This window comes from Equus quagga, chromosome 5 (genome assembly GCF_021613505.1).
Source record: "Equus quagga isolate Etosha38 chromosome 5, UCLA_HA_Equagga_1.0, whole genome shotgun sequence".
NCBI lineage: Eukaryota > Metazoa > Chordata > Mammalia > Perissodactyla > Equidae > Equus > Equus quagga.
In genome coordinates, this window is record NC_060271.1 from 83,052,641 (window position 1) to 83,071,612 (window position 18,972).

The 18,972-nt window shown below is 37.7% G+C and overlaps 1 long non-coding RNA gene across 1 annotated transcript in view; it reads left to right on the forward strand.

The window, feature by feature from the left end:
* The first annotated feature begins 976 nt into the window (after positions 1-976).
* LOC124239088 (uncharacterized) overlaps positions 977-18,972 on the forward strand; it is a 31,205-nt gene continuing 13,209 nt past the window's right edge. Inside the window, exon 1 of the long non-coding RNA XR_006888528.1 lies at positions 977-1,094. This is a non-coding gene — a long non-coding RNA (uncharacterized LOC124239088). The remainder of the gene's footprint in view (positions 1,095-18,972) is intronic.

The window sequence follows — 18,972 nt, forward strand, 5'->3', positions numbered from 1 at the left end:
TGCTGGGGTTTTCTTGAGAGGTGGAAAAAGAGGGTTGTGGGGAGGAGAGGGCTAGAGGACGGTGGGGAGTTATGCTAGATTTTGGCCTCTGGGCCAATGTCCTCTTAACATAACCTGTGTTCCACTTCAGGAGAAAATGATGCACTGAAGGGTTGGAAATGGGGCTTGAGCAAGCACACTTTTCATGCTCAACAAAGCCTAACGTCATTTCACTATACAATTTGAGTTATGTGTGTGCTTTTAATAAACCAATCCTCACCAAAAATAAATAGATTTGTTCTGCTTAAACTGGCATACAAAGAGCTTGGGGAAAAAAATCTTTCACACCTCTTGGGGATTGGAAGGTAACTTCACAGTCCAGTTTCACGTCGGGAACGTGTGACAAAAATTTGACAGGAAATAAGCAGATCCTGTCCCAGGCCGTGGGAGGAGACCTGACCCTGGAGCATAACGGTGTGAGTCTGAAAGGCCAGAGAGCTTCCCGCCCAGCAGGGGGTAGCCAAGCGCTGGTAACTGGGAAGGAATTCTAGGAGGATCCATTCCCTCAGCGCCAGCAACACAGCGCTCGATTCTGGAAGCTGACATTTCTTGCCAGTGCTTAGAGTATTTGCTCCAAAAGGAGCCACTTACCTGAGGCCTTCACCTGAGCGTGCGGGCCCATGTAACAGATTCTTTTGAAAAGGATCCCAATAAGGGAGTGAAAGAGTGTGTTAATCTGCCCAAGGCTCGGAATGGAAATTGGTGGGCCGGGAGGCAAGTTTTACTTTTCCTTCTGACTCTTTTCTGCTTCTCTCCCAGTGGGTAGAAACCCAGAGTTCCCTGGGGAAGGATGGAGAGAGACCAAGGAGTTGAGCCAGTTCCCCTGGCTCTGCGTGTATGTGTGTGTGTGTGAGTACATATGTGTGTGGTATGTGAGTGTGTGTTTGTGTGTGCGTGTCTGTGGATAGAATCCCCACAGCCTCCCCTGAGAAAACCTGGGATCCAGTAGGTGAGCCCCCAGGACGGCTGGTTGAGAGCCAAAGCCTGAGTGGAGGAGAATCGGTGATGAACTGCTGGGCTGCTGGGGAGAAAGACACGCCAAGCTGAACTCGCCGGTAGGGAAGAAGAGGGACGTGGGAGGGTGACAAGGTCACTAAAGAGAAATATTCTGAAGGAAGGCTGTGTTCTTACTGTCTGCTGTAGAAGGAGCTTCAGCCCGCAATATGGCTGGCGCCAAACGAGAACATTCCGGCCCCCGGCTCTCCCCAGCCTGCTTCACCTTCTTGCTTCCCACTCAGGCCATTTTCGGTTGATGCTGCTTTTCTTTGTTCTGTTTTCTCCCAGTGCAATGAACCCTCACATTATGGGTTTCTGTTGTAGTTCTAACCTCTAATACACAACCATTACATCTTATCTCGTCTTCTAAATTACTCTAAAATCCAATTATAGACCCCCGTCTCCTTCAAGAGCACACAACTTGCCACATTACTGAAATGCTGGGCTGCTCTTTTGTTTTTCTAAATTAATAATAACTACCATTTTCCGTCTGCTCTTAGCATGGGAGTCTTTTATATCACCACACAGCTTTCCAAAATGCATATTATGATTCTTTTTGCATCTTTGCTGGGCTACAAAAGAGCTAAGGATGATTTTCCAAATATTCATAAAAGATCTGTCAGTTGGTTTTTAGTATCGAGACATTTGAAACTCTACAATCCTTAAAAGAGAAAGCATTTAAAAATTTCTCAGTTAAAATTTCACTACTGCTTTGCTTTGTTAGGGTGAAATAGAAGTCCATCACTTTTAAGGTTTCAAAAGGTTAGAATGGATTTTGTTTGTTAACATTTTTATGGATTGAAAACGCTTAGCCCTACTAAGGTTTCAAAAGCACAAGTGATTTTTTAGATCTAACACGCATCGTGAGTTTCTTGAATCTATGGCAGGGAAGTGACTCTCTTAAACAGATTCAACTTCTACAAATTCTAGAAATGTTTCAGTGAAAGTGAACATGCCAAGAACATTTTAGGGGAAATTTTAACACTACTGAGAATATCCTCAAATGCTTTTTCTGACAGAGGGGCCATTGTGATTTATCATAGAAAATTGCTCTTAAGAAAATATGGTAAATTCAAATCCGATATTAGAAAAAGAAATCTGCCTTGTTTTAGTGTTTTATAATCACAAGCTTGTAAGTGAACTGCAGTTACTTTTCTTAGTTGCAAATTCTTACTTTTAGTCTCTGGGAGAAAGTGTATCTGACATACCTAAGGCATCTGATTATGCAGCAACAAAATATGCTTGACATGCAATTATTAAAAATGTATATCTGGCTAATCAACCACTCTCCTTTTCATTTCACAAGCTTGGGCAGTGTTCAGTGGAGCTTTCCGATGTAAAGTCTGTACTTGTGAATCCTTTCCCGTGTGCAGGCCTCAGCTGCTTCAGGATAAATATATTATAAAATGTGGGGAAGATTGGAAAAGTTCTGAAACATTGAACATTTAAATAATCACATCTCTGGTTAGATATTTTGTATATTTATTATGCCCTGAAGTTAAATCGTTATTCCCTTAAATATTAAATACATGAAAGGCTGGTTATTCTTTAATAAATTAGTTAGGTGATTTCCGAGGCCAAAGTGAAGGCCAGGGGAAAAGATGGACAGACAGAATGGGAATGATGTGGCACCACTTGGAATTTATAGGAGAAGTGAGATGGAACAGAAAGACATGCTAATCACTAAATAACATAATCAAGTACATAGGAACATGAGTGCTGTCATGAGCAAAACTCAGGGAAAATGGAGATCAGGAAAAAGAAAATCATAAACTGTAAAAAACACCAAAATTATGGTTTTCATTCATATAGTAATTATATATTACATATACAGTAATTATACACATGCAAATATGTACTTTATATTGTATGTTCTTTTGTGCTGTCTTGACAAATGGACTCCATAATCTTAATTTAATCATGATGGAAGTATCATACTGTCATTTACCATTTCAAAGTATAATGTAGCTACTTTTATTCTTTTTTTCTCTTTCTTTCTTTTTCTTCCTTCCTTCCTTCTTCCCCTCTTTCTTTCGTAATTTTCCAATGAATTCCAATGAAAATAAAACATAACTTGGATTATTTTTCCCTTGCACCTCTAAATTCTGAATATTATCTTGTAGTTTCAGTGCAGCCTGAACACCATCCATTAGTTTTGTTAGACAGAATCTAGCACAACTCACACATATCTTTAAAGTTTAGATGTTTTAAGAATTGACATTATCTACTTTGCTTAGAAATACATGTACTCAAGCATTCTACTCATATTGTCTCTATGGCTCTCTGATCTGTTATTCCTAATTTTTAACGAGATTTTAACCATCTGGACAAAGCAGATTCAATTCACACAATTCATATATAGGTAGCCCTTGTAGGATTTATTTATTTTTGATATTGAGTGAATTTCCTATCATGTGTGACTATTTATAGGAAACTTAAACAGAAACATTTACATTTATAATGGCATTATTTTGCATACTTTATGGGGCTTCACTTTTGCAATTTTAAATTAAGATTTTTAGGGCCTGTTGGCAGGTTAATACATGGACTATGTGATCTCTAAGCTCTTTGAACTCATCTATTATTTATATCTACTGAACAAGTCAAAAGTGACTATGTGATACATGACATTTAAAAAATAGTATCTAGAAGATAAACCATATTCTCCGATTTTATAAGCCACCCCAGCAGGTCTTTGAGATTTTGTGTCGACTTGGAGATAGACCAGGCCTTAGGCCACAGGAGCACTATTCTGGGTGACGCAGCACTAAATTACTCTGTGGTACCCTGGAGGCCCAGAAGAGTTAGTGCAGCTCCAGAACACGAAACACCTGGTTAGTAACTCAGGCAAGAGGACGCCTGATTGAATGTGTCACGAGCATGTCTCAATTGTGATTTTTAAAGAACAAGATGCAACAGGGCAGCAGGACTTTCCCCTCTTCTTTTCCACCCTCTGTTTCTAGGGGAGCGGGCATCCATGGTCCCCGCAATGTTGCCGCATTGGGAGATTATTATGGTCTTAAACGTGAAAGGCTATAATTAAAGTCTTAATTCCACCTTTAAAATGGAGATTGAAATACAGTAATATAAAATACATAAGGCATCAAGATGTAGCAAATGTCTTCTCCCATTAGATTTCTCTATTTACAAGGGGGACAGCAATATCAAATATATTTTCATAAGATTGTGCAGCTTCTCTATGTAAAACTGAGCAGGTGCTCCGCTAGACCCAAATTTCTTTTAATGCCTACTATATGAAATTTCTTGGCCATAAAATAAGATAAAATGTAAAAGCCCAAAAGAGAAGGCTCCAACTTTGCAAGATATCAAATATTTCGTAGAAAACAATGTCTTGATCAGTTGGATGTAAATGAGCATACAGATTGGGTTTCTTAAGACGCCAACAGTAGACCAAAGCATCAAACAACGCGACGTGTAGAAAGGATTCCCATTGCCAGGTCCTTGACTTTGGAAACAAAGAATCTCAAGACATTTAGCAAACTCAAAACGTCCCCTCCTCTGCCTTTTAAAATAGTATTTGTGTATTTATTTCTTATAACATTTCAAAGCTTTTTCATGATGCTATGTCTTGATTTGAAAACACCAATTTTAAATACTAAATAATAGTGAAATAAAATTTGCTGTCAATCCATTTTTCAGCCACATGAAGAGAGAAACTGTTTGGAAAATGACTTTACTTTCACTGGAAGGGAAATGTCATGGACCTCTGAATTGGGGATAGAAAAAAAAAAACCCTTGCAGTGTTGCCTACTAGAAATTACTCTGAATACGTATCTCTTTTTTCCCTTGAAATAAAGTTCAAGGTAACACTTAAGTGAATAATTATTTACCGTTTTGTTAAATGCTGGCACGGATGGCAGGAATCATCTATTCGTACAAAGGCTTTTTCTGCCTGGAATGGCTCATTACTTTCTTTGTAGGCTGCACTGGTTTTAAGATTCAAATTCAAAATCTCCTCTGATTTTGCTGTTCTATTTCTGGCAGCTGTCCAGCGGCAGATATGCATAATATTTCACTGTTAGACCTTGCAAACATTATATCCTGCTGTGCTAAAGAAAACATTGTGTTTCTTACCACATGAAAATAATCCATCACTTTTCAATCAGCACACACAAAAAAAGCTCTACCTGTTTTTTCCATCAGACTCAAGAAAAATTAATGGCCCCAATGTGAAAGGTGGACGCTCCATACATGATCCATTAAAGTACAAACTAATCAAAATATATCTAGCAGCTGATTTGCTAAGCAAGATGGAACAAAAGAGGTGTGATGAAAAAAATAGATTCTTCTAAGACTCATACAACCTTGTGCTATCAGTGTTAACCTTATTTATTTTAAATCTGGGAAGACATACATAAAAGATCATGAAGTGGATCCGTGGAATTCAATCAATTCAAATAGACACTCTGCATTTATCTGGAAGAGATGGTTAAAGACACCTACTGTGTGGACTGGAGAAAAATTTTATAATGAAAAAATGTTTTGAAAAAGTAAGGAAAGACGAGTTATAATTACCCTTCCTCCCCCAAGTTGGTCACTAGACAACATAATATATTAAAGTAAATATTTTCTTTGGGAGTAAAAATACCAGTATTTTGTCAACTTGTTCATGCCTTTAAAAATAACTTCATGCCTTTAGCAATTCTGATGTTCTAGCTGGTTTTGAGTGAGGCACGCAAACTTTTCTTTCTAGGGCCATATGACTTTTGCCACAATATTCTAATCAGAAAGATAGCAGCCATCTCAAAGGAGTGCCAATTAAAAAATAATCCATTTCATAACTTTTTCACACTTGCATTGGAATTGCTTGGATTTCTTTGCTACCATTGGGTTTTGGAAGACTTTTTTTCAATCTCTCTCTTTTTTTCTCTCTCTCTCACTCCCTTTTGGTATGACTTGTGTCTTGTAGTTTAATGCATTAAAAAAAATGTATTAAGAAAAATGCAAACAGGCCAGCCTGGGTGGTCCAGTGGTTGGGTTTGGCACGCTCTACTTTGGCAGCTTGGGTTCAGTTCCCAGGTGTGGACCCACACCACTCATCTGTTAGTGGCCACGCTGTGGCAGTGGCTCACATACAAAAAGAAGAAGATTGTCAGTGGATGTTAGCTCAGGTGAATCTTCCACAGCAAATAAAAATAAAATAAATAAATATATAAATAAATGGAATGTAATGCTAATACTAAGAAAGTATCTATACTGGTAAATAATTTTATACATAAAGTATGTTTTGGAGTGTTCTTATAACTTCATGTTTAAAGTACCACACTGTGCTTTTAATGGGTATTCCAGTTTCTTTTTTTTTATTTTCCATCTCTGATTTAAGTTGAAACATTGCTTAGGTTGCTCCTCCTAAAGTGAAACTGATTGTCTTACATTCCACTTTTCAAACTCTCTTTAGTTGACCCCATTGAATGAGAGAATAGAGTTTTAGAGTTGAAAGGCTCAAAAACCATTGCTTTGTCTACGAGGAAACTGAAGCTCAGAGATTTTAAGTGACTTATCCACAGACACTCAGTTTGGGAATGGTGGTCCTGGAAGGCTCAAGAATCCCAATCCAGTACTTTCTCCACTACACGGTGGGTTCTCCTCTCCTAGAGCAGTGCTTCTCCAACTTTGACTTTTTTGCAAATGGCCTGGGGATTTTGTTAAAATGTAGAATCTGATTCAGCACGTCTGGGTTTGGGCAGAAAGTCTGTGTTTCTAACAAGGTTCCAGGACATCCTGATGCTGGTTTGGAGACCACACTTGGAGTAGCAAGGATGGAAGAACTCTGTCAGATTCTTGGACTGGCTGTCAACATCCTTTGAAGTCTGGTCCTGTCTTCCACTGACCTGTATGCACGCTCCATCTAGTTATACAGAGTAGCATCTCAGTTATTGAATACCCTTTGAGTGCTTTGACTTTGATTTCTTTCTTTCTTCATTCTCTCTGCCTCTCTCTGCTTCTTTGCAATTATGTGTCCACCTTTTTTTTTTTGATGACAAACTTAAATCTCAACTTCTCCATGAAGACTTTCTAGTGATCAAACATAAAATGATCTTTCCCTTCTCTGATCATCTCTGTCACTGCTTAGGGGAGCTTAATAAGTCTTCGTAAAACTGTTTATTGAAGAGAAGCACAAAACAAATGTATAAATGAAAGAGCAGCGGAGAATGAGGCACATTAAGTTGTAGAAGGAGAGAGAAACTGAAATTCCTGAGCTTTGTGGAAAATCTCAGAATTAATAAGGGGTTTTCCTCTTTTTCTTTTACTACATCTTATTCTGAAAATACTTCTGGACCAATTTCAGGAAACAAAATTTGGGAGGTGGGGGATTGTCATAGGTCAAGAGCCATCAAATTTTTTCTTAAGTTCCAGGTAGTAAATATTTCAGGCTTTGTGGGCTATGTGGTCTCTACGGCAACTACTCAACTCTGCCACTGTAACAGGAAAGCATCCATTGGCAATAAGAAAACAAATGACAGTGTTCAATAATACTTTATTTACAAAGAAAGGCACCAGCCAGATTTGGCCTGCCTGTAGCAGTTTACCAATCCTTATCATACATAGCACCCAAATATATTCCAAACAAAGAAAGAGAAGGAATAATTGAATCCAAAATTGTTAATTATAGCTTAATTAACTCAATAATGGAAAGCAAATCAGAAGAATTGGGTCAGGCCAGGGAGGAGAGACATTGGGCAAAGCAAGGAATTTAAGAGATTTTTCCGTAAAATCAGCTTTTATGGACAACCATCCAAATCCTGTGTGTCACTTATCTCCAAACTCAATTTTCAAACTCTTACCACCTTGCTACAAAGGTGTGGCACATGAGTCATGTCGTGGGCAGTACCCTGGAGCTCATTAGAAAAGCTTGTTAGAAAAACAGGCCTCATCTCTATAGAATCAGAATCTACATTTCAACAAGATCCTCAGGTGATTCTTACACACTTTGCAGTTTGACATCTCAAAACCTGGTCTCTAGATCATATGCATCAGAATCATATGGGAGTAGCAAAAATGTCAATTTGGGGCCCAAGCCCAGACCTACTTAATCAGTGTCACTGGGGAAGAGACCTCAGATTGTTTTGTTAATCTTACTGGAGTTTTAGAAACATAGATCTACACTGGAACTCTAAACCAATAATCATAAACTGCAAGACTGCCACCAATTGTTTCCATTCTATCGTTTTTATCGTGACTCCCTAGCCTCATTTCTTGTCAGCTGTACTTGTTTTGTTAACTCACTTCCAGTTCTCTTTTTTTCAGCTCTGAGTTTGCTGTACCTAACACTGAATACAATCTGCCTTTTGTTAATTTGGGGTCAGCATTAGCATATGTCAATACAATGATATGAAGACTATGTTATTATCTTAGCAGTTGGTAGGCAGCTTCTTCTTGTGGAGATCGTGGAGCCTGTTTGGGAGAAGCTTTTGATAAGCCACTTTAAGTGCAGAAGGCTGCAAAGGCAAGCTCAGATAATCACTTGGTGATTAGAATGTTTTCTAGTGATGGAGAGACCTACTATCCGCAGGACCTTTTGCTTTCGCTATGAGTACACAGGTTTGGGGTGGAGGTGAATGGCTCTGTAAAGCAGAGGAGACAGAGGCTGGCATTGACTGGAAGTCGAAAAACAAAGAAATCTCAGTTGCCATAAGGGAGACAGGACTTTGGAGGAAGGCAAGTGTCACATGGTTGTGGGGTGTGTGATATAAAGTGCGCGGTCTGACTACTCTACAGCTTCAGCAAAGTCTCCATTGCTCACTATGATTTCTTTTTCTTACTGGATGTTATTTGGTGGTAGCGAGTGGGGTAGGAGGAGAAACAGAAGGGATGCCAAAAAGTGAGTTGGGGTGGATGTGGTAGACAAAATGGCCAGAGAATGAGAGGACAACTGAAATCAAGGTGCTGTCCATATCTGATGAGAAGATTAGGTCTGCCCTAGCGCCTCTGTTATCAGTTTGCGCATTTAATTTTCTAGTCTTGTCCTTTTAAGATAGGTTTTCAAATCCCTCTTGGCATTAAAATCACCAATCCCTGGCCCTTCTCTCAGAAATTCTTATTCAGTTGGTCTGGAGGGAGACCCAGATATTAGGAAAAATTTTAAGATCCCAAGTGAATCTAAAATATGCATCCAAGATTGAGAACTAAGGTAGAGAATCTAAACTAATCCAAACAATGCATGTTGTGACTAACAGAGTAAAAAAGTATATACGATTGACAGACAAGATTTCCTTCTCTTTCTCTCTTTCTTAATTTTACCCTCCTATCTCCCCCCTTCCTTTCTTTTCTTCCTCCCTCCCTCTCGCCCCAGCTCTCTCTCTCTCTTTCTTTCTTTCTTCACTGAGATAATTTTAAACTACTATTCTGATAGCTTTTATTATGTAAGCACTCAATATATGTGTTGAGTTCCTAACGAAGAGAGAATACCGTGAAGCTAATCAATCAGTACAGACACATTTAAATTGTTATAATCTACTTAGTTCTTGATTATTAAAGAGTATTCATAGATATTATAAATTTAGTAGTAATATGTTATAAATATACTTGCATGTGAACTGACGGTTATATGAATATATATCAGTCTACGTTATATTTAAATTATCTTTTATCCCCAAATTAGTACATTTCTCAGAAGCCATCTTTTTTAAAAAACCATTTTATTATGGACGAAGATTTCTTTTTTGTTGAGGAAGATTAGCCCTGAGCTAACACTGCTGCCAATCTTCCTCTTTATACTCAGGAACACTGGCCCTGAGCTAACATCCATGCCCATCTTCCTCTACTTTATATGTGGGATGCCTACCACAGCATGGCTTGCCAAGCGGTGCCATGTCCGCACTGGGAATCTGAACCGGCGAACCCCGGGCTGCCAAAGCAGAATGTGCAAACTTAACCACTGTGCCACTGGGTTGGCCCCCGGATGAAGTTTTTAGTGCTTGGGGTATTTCGAAATAAAATGGTGCATTAAAAATGTAGACACACCTTAAATGAATATAGGTGTACCTCGTTTTATTGCTCCCCGCTTTATTGTGCTTTCCAGACATTGGGTTTTTTACAGTCCAATGTTTGTGGCACCCCTGAAAGTCTATTGGTGCCATTTTTCCACCAGCATTTGCTCACTTTGTGTCTCTCTGTCACATTTTGGTAATTCCCACAATGTTTTAAACTTTTTCATTATTATTATATTGGATACAGTGGTCTGTGGTCAGTGTTCTTTGATGTTACTACTATAACTTTTTTGGGGTGCCATGAACTGCACCCGTATAAGATGGAGAACTTAATCCATAAATTGTTATGTGTGTTCTGACTGCTCTACCAATGGGCCATTCTCTTGTCTCTTTCCATCTCCTCAGGCCTCCCTATCCCCCGAGACACAACAATATCGAAATTAGACCAATTAATAACCCTACAATGGCCTCTAAGTGTTCAAGTGAAAGGAAGAGTCTCACATCTCTCATTTTAAATCAAAAGCTAGAAATGATTATGCTTAGTGAGGAAGGCATGTCAAAAGCCAAGAGAGGCCAAAAGCTAGGCCTCTTGTGCCAAGCAGTTAGTCAAGTTGTGAATGCAAAGGAAAAGTTCTTGAAGAAAATTAAAAGCGCTACTCCACGAACACACAAATGATGAGAAAGCCTTTTTGCTGATATGGAGAAAGTTATAGTGGTCTGGATAGAAGATCCAACCAGACACAACATTCCCTTAAGCCAAAGCCTAGCCCAGGGCAAGACCCTAACTCTCTTCAATTCTGTGAAGGCTGAGAGAGGTGAGAAAGCTGCAGAAAAGTTTGAAGCTAGCAGAGGTTGCTTGATGAGATTTGAGGAAAGAAGCCATTTCCATAACATAAAAGTACAGGGTGAAGCAGCAAGTACAGGTGTAGAAGTGACAGCAAGTTCTCCAGAAGATCTAGCTAAGAAAATAAATGAAGGCGGCTACACCAAACAACAGATTTTCAATGTAGATGAAATAGCTTTATGTTGGAAGAAGATGCTATTTAGGACTTTCATAGCTAGAGAGGAGAAGTCAATGTTTGGCTTCAAAGCTTCAAAGGACAGGCTGACTCTCTCGCTAGGGACTAATGCAACTGGTGACTTCAAGTTGAAGCCAATGCTCATTCCAAAAATCCTAAGACCCTTAGCAATTGTTGTCAATCTTCTCTGACTGTGCTCTAGACATGGAACAACAAAGCTGGGTGACAACACATCTGTTTACAACATGGTTTACTGAATATTTTAAGCCCTTTGTTGAGAACTACTGCTCAGAAAAAAAGATTCATTGAAAAATATTACTGCTCATTGACAATGTACCTAGTCACCCAAGAGTTCTGATGGAGCAGTACAATGAGATTAATGTTGCTTCCGTGCCAGCTAACACCACATCCATTCTGCAGCCCATGGATCAATGAGTAGTTTTGACTTTCAAATCTTATTATTTAAGAAATAATACTTTTGTAAGGCTAAATCTGCCATAGGTAGTGATTCCTCTGATGGATCTGGGCAAAGTAAATTGAAAACCTCTAGAAAGGTTTCTCCATTCTCAATGCCATTAAGAACATCCGTGATTCATGGGAAGCGGTCAAAATATCAATATTAATAGGAGTTTGGAAGAAGTTCATTCCAACCCTCACGGATTTTGAGGGGCTCAAGACTTCAGTGGAGGAAGTAACTTCAGATGTGGTGGAAACGGCAAGAGAACTAGAATTAGAAGTGGAGCCTGAAGGTGTGACTGAATTGCTGCAATCTCGTGATAAAACTTTAATGAATGAGGAATTGCTTCTTGTGGATGAAGCAAGAAAGTGGTTTCCTGTGATGGAGTCTACTCCTGGTAAAGAGGCTGTGAAGATTGTTGAAATGACAACAAAGGATTTAGAGTATTATGTAAACTTAGTTGGTAAAGCAGTGGCATGGTTTGAGAAGACTGACTCCAATTTTGAAAGAAGTTCTATGCTAGGTAAAATGCTATCAGACAGCATTGCACACTACAGACAAATCATTTGTAAAAGAAAAATTAATCTATGCAGCAAACTTCTTTGTTGTCTTATTTTAAGAAATTGCGGCAGCAACCTCACCCTCCAACAACCACCACCCTGATCAGTGAGCAGCCATCAACAATGAGGCAGAACACTCCACCAGCAAAACGATTACAACTTGCTGAAGGCTCAGATGATGGTTAGCATTTGTTAGCAATAAAGTGTTTTTAAATTAAGGTATGTACATTGTTTTTTAGACATAATGCTATTTTACACTTACTAGACTACATTGTAGTGTAAACATAAGTTTTATATGCATGGGAAACCAAACAGTTTGTGCGACTCGCTTTATTCTAGTGGTCTGGAACTGAGCTCACAATATCTTCAAAGTATGCCTGTGTTTATAATAGCCAAGGCATGGAAACAACCTAAGTGACCATCCATGGATGAATGGACAAAGAAACCATGGCATTTTATATATATATATATAATATATATATATATATATATAATATATATATATACACACTGGAATATTTTTCAGCCATAAAAACAAGGAAATCTTACCATTTCAGACAACATCAATGGACCTTGAAGGCATTATGCTAAGTGAAATAAGTCAGAGAAAGTTAAATTCTGTATGATCTCACATATATGTGGAATCTAAAAAAAAAAAAAGTGCAAACCAACAAACTCATAGAAAAAGAAATCAGACTTATAGTTACCAGAGGTGGGGAGAAGGGGAATTGGAGAAGGATAATGAAAAGGTGCAAACTTTCAGTTATGAGACAAATAAGTACTAAGGATGTAATGTACATGTAATGTAATGACCATAGCTAACAGTGCTGTTTGATACATTGGAGACTTGTTAAGAGAGTAAATTCTAAGAGTGCTCATCATATGGAGGAAATTTTTTTCTTCTATTCTTTTCTTTTTGTTGTATCTGTAAGAGAAGATGGATGTTAGCTGAACCTGTTGTGGTAATCATTTCACAGCATATGTAAATCAAACCATCATGCTGTATGCTTTAAACTTATATAGTGATGAGCGTCAATTAAAAATAAAATAGTAAATAATAAAATAAATAATAACAACAAATATTTCCTCCCAAAGGTTGATGAAAGTGCTTTGGGTTTTATGTCCTTAAAAGCTCGTGGAAACCAATATGCTAAGATTTCACATATATATTGTGATATACATGGTACTTTATAATAATTCATGTGATTCTGTTCTTTACCTCTTTGAAAACTTATTAAACAAAATTATCACAGAAGACATTTTGTTTATTCTAAATTTGTCAAAGTTATCTGCCAAACAGTCATCCAAGAGATGAGAAATGAGGCAGGTGAACTCTCACACGAGAACATTCTGATGATGGATTGTGCTCAGTTACCTGCTGAAGAGTGTCACACTTAATCATTTCTCACGGTCCTGTAAGCCTTTGCTGTGTATACTTCTCCATCTCAAATGTCCCATCTACATGCAAAGGTGAGTTGTTTCATAACCAATAGTTTTACAAACTCCACATGGCAACCTCAGGCATCAAACTTTGTCTTTTATACGTATCTTTGGACAACAAAAATTCTAAACCAGAATTTAACTGTAAGCTCAGCAAATAATGAAAGGAAAATCAAAGCTGACTCTTCTCTAACTATGCCAGTTATGTAATATGGAAATGAGCAATACTTATTTCGGTCAATACAGCAAGCAGATGCGCCTTGAAGATAGGCCAGGAGGAACTAAATTAAGTAAAAGATGATGTTTTTACATAATTACTTTTCTGACCACCATGAAAATTTATATTGCACATTTGAAATTAAATGTTTCACAGATTGAAGACTAATCCAGGGAATTTTATTTTCCAAACAAAGTTTATATGCTTTCTAGTTTTATTTTTCATTTCACCCATTCAGGTAGAATGAAATTTGAAATGATGTTTGCAATTTTTTAAGATTTTTTTATAATCAATTTTTAAAAAAAAATTAAGCACTACCCAAGATTGCATTCTTTGAAAAAAATTTGGCCCATATAATCAATCATATCTGCTTCACTGAACTATAACGACCCTGTGAACAGAAAAACACCTTCACTGGGGCAGACTTGTTTCCTTGAAGTCCTTAACATGTTAGGGGATAGAAAGCAGTTTCTACATTTAGCTTCTACTATGTTCAGTCATATCCACTCTTTTTTTCTTAGGCGTATAGTTGAATTGTATTGGTGTGCAGTTGTGGCAGAATATCAAAGTATAAGTATAAGTAGCTCAGTAAGTCACCTAGCCTGGTTTTTTTTTAATACTGTTGTTAAGAATTCAAGCTAAGGAACAGAATCAGTTGTGTAATGCCCAATATCACAAGAGTCATTTACAAATAGTGAATAGTGGCAGCTGCCCTGGGTTTCATCAAGAATTATTTCCCCCAAATCGAGTAAAGTAAAAGAATTGGAGATAGATATATGACCTTGAGGAACAATTTCCAGGAGACATAAATGAAAATAATGTACTAGTGTCAGCATTAGGGAAAGTAGCTATAATGTTGAAAGAACTCACCAAATTATAATTGTGGCCAGTAAAACTATGACAAATCCCAAGCACCTGCTGCTTTATAGGGGAAGTCACTTTATAATCCAGTTTTCTGGTTTCTGTTTCCATTGAAGTTCAGATACACACCGAGTCTTTTATTCAGCTACTGAGGAGCTGAGATTAAGTGTTTAAGATACATGACTTTCTTTGTGCACGTTTCCTGTAAGTCATTCCAAACTACTTTCATACAACATAAAGAAGAAATTGGAAAAATCTCTAGTAAACCTCCACTCTTTAAAAAATTATTCTTGAATTAGATGTGACATAGTGGACATCATGACCTCTACGAATCTAATCTACATCTAATCTAAGTGTCTAAGCTTGACCAAGATGATAGTCTTGATGATGGTGATGATGAAGTTGATGATGAGAATGAAGAACTTAATGAGGATGATGACGATAACAATAATACTACTAATGATAATGGCAGCTAACATTTTCAGAGTGCTTACCCTGGGCCAGCACTCTGCTAAGTGCTTTGCATGCATTGTCTCATTTAATCTTTGCAAAGCCCTGTCAGGTTGGTCCTGTTATTATCTCCCTTTTACAAGGAAGTTCAATGAAATAAATTACACTGACTCTACACTACTCTGTAAGCTCTCTCCATTCTAGTCTTGTCTCTTTGTTACTACAAAAAAATGGGACTTAGCTCTAATAATTATTATTAGCAGCAAAATTGGAGGACAGACAACATACAATTTGGTTGGAGGAAGAGCTCGATAGCTCTCAAACTGGATAACAATCAGTTAATGGATATAGATATCAGGAATAGGAGAGAAAGCTCTTCAAGCAGCAGATCATTATGCAGCAGCTCAGCATGTTTATTAATCATTGTGCACAATTAAAATGCCATTTCATCCCTCTAATTAAAACAAGTAGTTCCCTGAGGCTAGCACCTGAACTAATGAAGCCTGGTTGCCTAAGGATCTTACTTAGGGAAGGGAATTAAACAATGGAGGAAGCAGTATATTTACCAAGTTGCCCAGACAACGTCCAACTGTATATGACATCATGAGGGAGTGGACCAGTTGAGACTGTGATTTTAAAGAGCCAAGAATACTTACGTTTCTGAGCAAAGACCAGGTTTAAATGTTGGAATTATTCTAGTTTTTGAATTGGTCAGGTCCCACCTTTTATCATCCTGTATCCTTAACAATGAATTCTGAATTATCTTCCTTATTGGTATGTGGAATGTGAGTCTTGATGTTGGAGGAGGAAGTTCCAGGGATTGTAGGTTGGCATCTAGGTATTTGTGGGGTTCCAGGGATTCCTGAAATTGGGTAATTCCACAAATAAAAGGACTATAGACAGGTTGCGGAAGGACAGGTAAAAACAATGGAAAGATGAATGGGTTAGATGAAAGAAAGCCTAAGATTCAGTCCCAGTACTGCCTACTCAATGAAATGACCCTGAAGGGCTCTGAGTTTCTTTCTTGTAAAATAAGAGGACTGGAGTAGGTAATCATCGAGTTTTCTTCTAGCTCTAAAATTCTATGGCTTTGGGTATTTGTGATTAAAAAAGCAGCTCAAAGAGTTTTCATTGTGCCTTAATGCCCTTACAAATTTGGCTGAATCAAGTCTTCCTTATTTCCCCCTTCTAATTCCTGCTTAGTTTACCACCATATCTTTAGTGTCTGGCATTATACCTTACATATAGCAGCTTCTTAATTAAATATCTGTAGAAAACATAAATCAGGTTAAATATACAGATCCCAGTAACTCAGTGGTTTTAGTGCTCTGCTCCTAAATATTTCGTACTACAAGGAGGAAAAACACCCTACATAGGGTTCTGCGTTACTTACCTGGGGGATGGCAAATCTGAGGATTCTGAGAGTTGTTTTCATTCCAGCCAGTCTGCCAACTCAGTTTCCTACAATTCTGTGCTTGAAAGGTGTGGTCCCATGTTGCCTCTACTTACGCTAGGCAAAAAGTCATGGTTCATTCTTCTTCTGCTTTACCTGTTATTCTCTTGGTCCAAACAATTCCCTGATGTCCCAGAAAAATATCTATGCCTAGAAGTTTGAAGAACTTAGGAGTATTCATTCTTAACCTAGTTTTTTATGAGTCACAGAGTTCTGTGAGAATCTGATCGATTTTATGGAACTTTTTGCCAGAAAAATACATAGTATAATTTTACAAACACTGTGGGATGAGAGGTTCACAGACTTCCTAAAACTCATCTATGGAACTCAAATTAAGCTAAGAATCCTTATTTTAAAAGATCGTACAAGAATTTCCAATAGTCTTTTAGGAGGCCTATATCTAGTCACTTCTCTTGCTTCCCCTCCAGCAACTGAAGAAAGACAAGCATCTAACATGTGAGTAGCTATTTTTTTGGTAGAGACAGAACCAGTAACATCAGTATGCAAATGATGAGTTGTTTTGTACAGGGTGGCCAGTAGGCTTCAGAAAGAGATATCATGCTTTCAGTTATTACCACTTTTGCCTTAGGTGTTCACAACCAGGAAGCTGGCTTCAGTGTCTTTATTTTAAACAAAGTAAAAATACAACAATGAGGTGGTAGTAGCCATACTAGTAGGAAACAGGTCAATTACAGAAAAATAATAGGGCCTTAATTTTCTCATACTATCCATCCTATTCTTAGGAGGAAATTGGTAACTGGAAAATACAAATTGCTGTCTTAGGATCTAAGAATCTAAGAATTTTATCTGTCTTATTTGGGGCCATTATTCACATGTTGAATCTAAATTTTTCTTTCCAAACTACAGCTCAGTTTCTCTTCTACATCATAGTAGGAAATATAACTTAGTCCATAAGATATCTAGAAACTAGCAGAAATCAGCCAATAACTCAGATTAAGTGGCATGATAATTGGTTTTCCTAAGCATTTTTTGGTATTAAAACAGGTTAATCAACCATAAAACACAAACTCACCAGTATCCAATGTCTTATTCAATTAACTTCTGGCCTCTCACACTTAAGTGTTTTTTCTTTCTTTCAAATCATTATGTCATATTTTGCCAAGAGAGAAAGGATTTCTGGGGTGGGAAATTCCAAAGATGGAATAAGAGCCAATTCTTTCAAACTATATCATTTTATTCATAATTATTATTTTTAGTAACAATGAAAACAAAAGTTTTCTTCTTGCCCAGAAGGGACATAATATCTTGAACTCACAAGTTCAAGCAGAGAGATTGAAGTTGTATAGTTCTGTGTTTGAAGTGACCCTCATATTCTTATATCATATTTACTCTAAAACATTGGATAAATGAGAAACTTAGGAGGCAAAATAACTATTAATATAATACCATCAACACATGCTTTTGTGCCTAGATGCTTTATTTTACATTGATGTATAACTTCTAAATATGTTTTCTTGATATTATAGTCACAGATTCATAGTCAAACTAGGCAAGTGTAGATCTTTACTAGTCCCCAAATCATAGCTGTAGCTTTAGTTTTCCTGGATGCCAACCTTTGGAAACGAAGCATGAACCTGTATGTTGTCAGACTATTGCGGTGCAGTTAAAAGAGCACAAGAGCACTTGTTTTGGTCAGGCAAAACTGGGTTAAAATCCCCCAAATGCAGCACATTTAGCTATGTGATCCTGAGTAAGTTATTTAATCTATGTGAGTCACAATTTCTAGCTGTATTTGAGAGAAAAATATTTTCTTTATAAGGTTCATGGTAGGCACACCCACAAAAACCCAGTTCCTCTCCTATTCCCTACATCATCACTACATTTGGATAGTGTCCCTAAAACTTCAGGGTAGCAGAAAAGATGCAGTTAACTCTCTGGAGTAGGAAGTAAGATGAGATCAAGAGAGGCAGTGGGTCAAAATTTTGGTAGGTAACCTGAGTCTGAAGGCATAAGTAATTGGCTTTCAGATGTGAGAATGGACCTCTGTTCAAGAACACAATTCAGTATACAGTGAAGATTGGCAAAGGGAAATCCAGAGGGTTGAGTACAATCAGTAAGTCTGGCCAACCAGGAAAGGGGTAAAGGAATCAAATATTCATTCATTCATTTACATAAAACTATATGCTGAGAACCTGCACTGTTTCTGATACTGGAGTAGCTCTGTCTACCTGGGGAGATAGACAATATACACGTATAAATTAAAATACATTATGGTAAGTGCCAATGATATTAACAAAATCCTTTGGGAATAAAGAAAGTAGAACCATTAATGTTGGAGGAGTTGAGAAATCTTCTGTGTCGACTAAATATTTGTGGAATGAGGAAGAAGCATTTGATCTGGGTGTTAAAAGATGAGTAGAAGTTTGCCAAGGTGAAGATGTAGGATAAGAACATTCTAGGCTGAGGGAAATAGAGTGAATATAGCTTGAAATCATGAAGGTCTGATGTATAAAGGGAATGATGCAAAATTCAATGGAGTCAGAAGATTGGGCAAGGAGGGAAATGGGC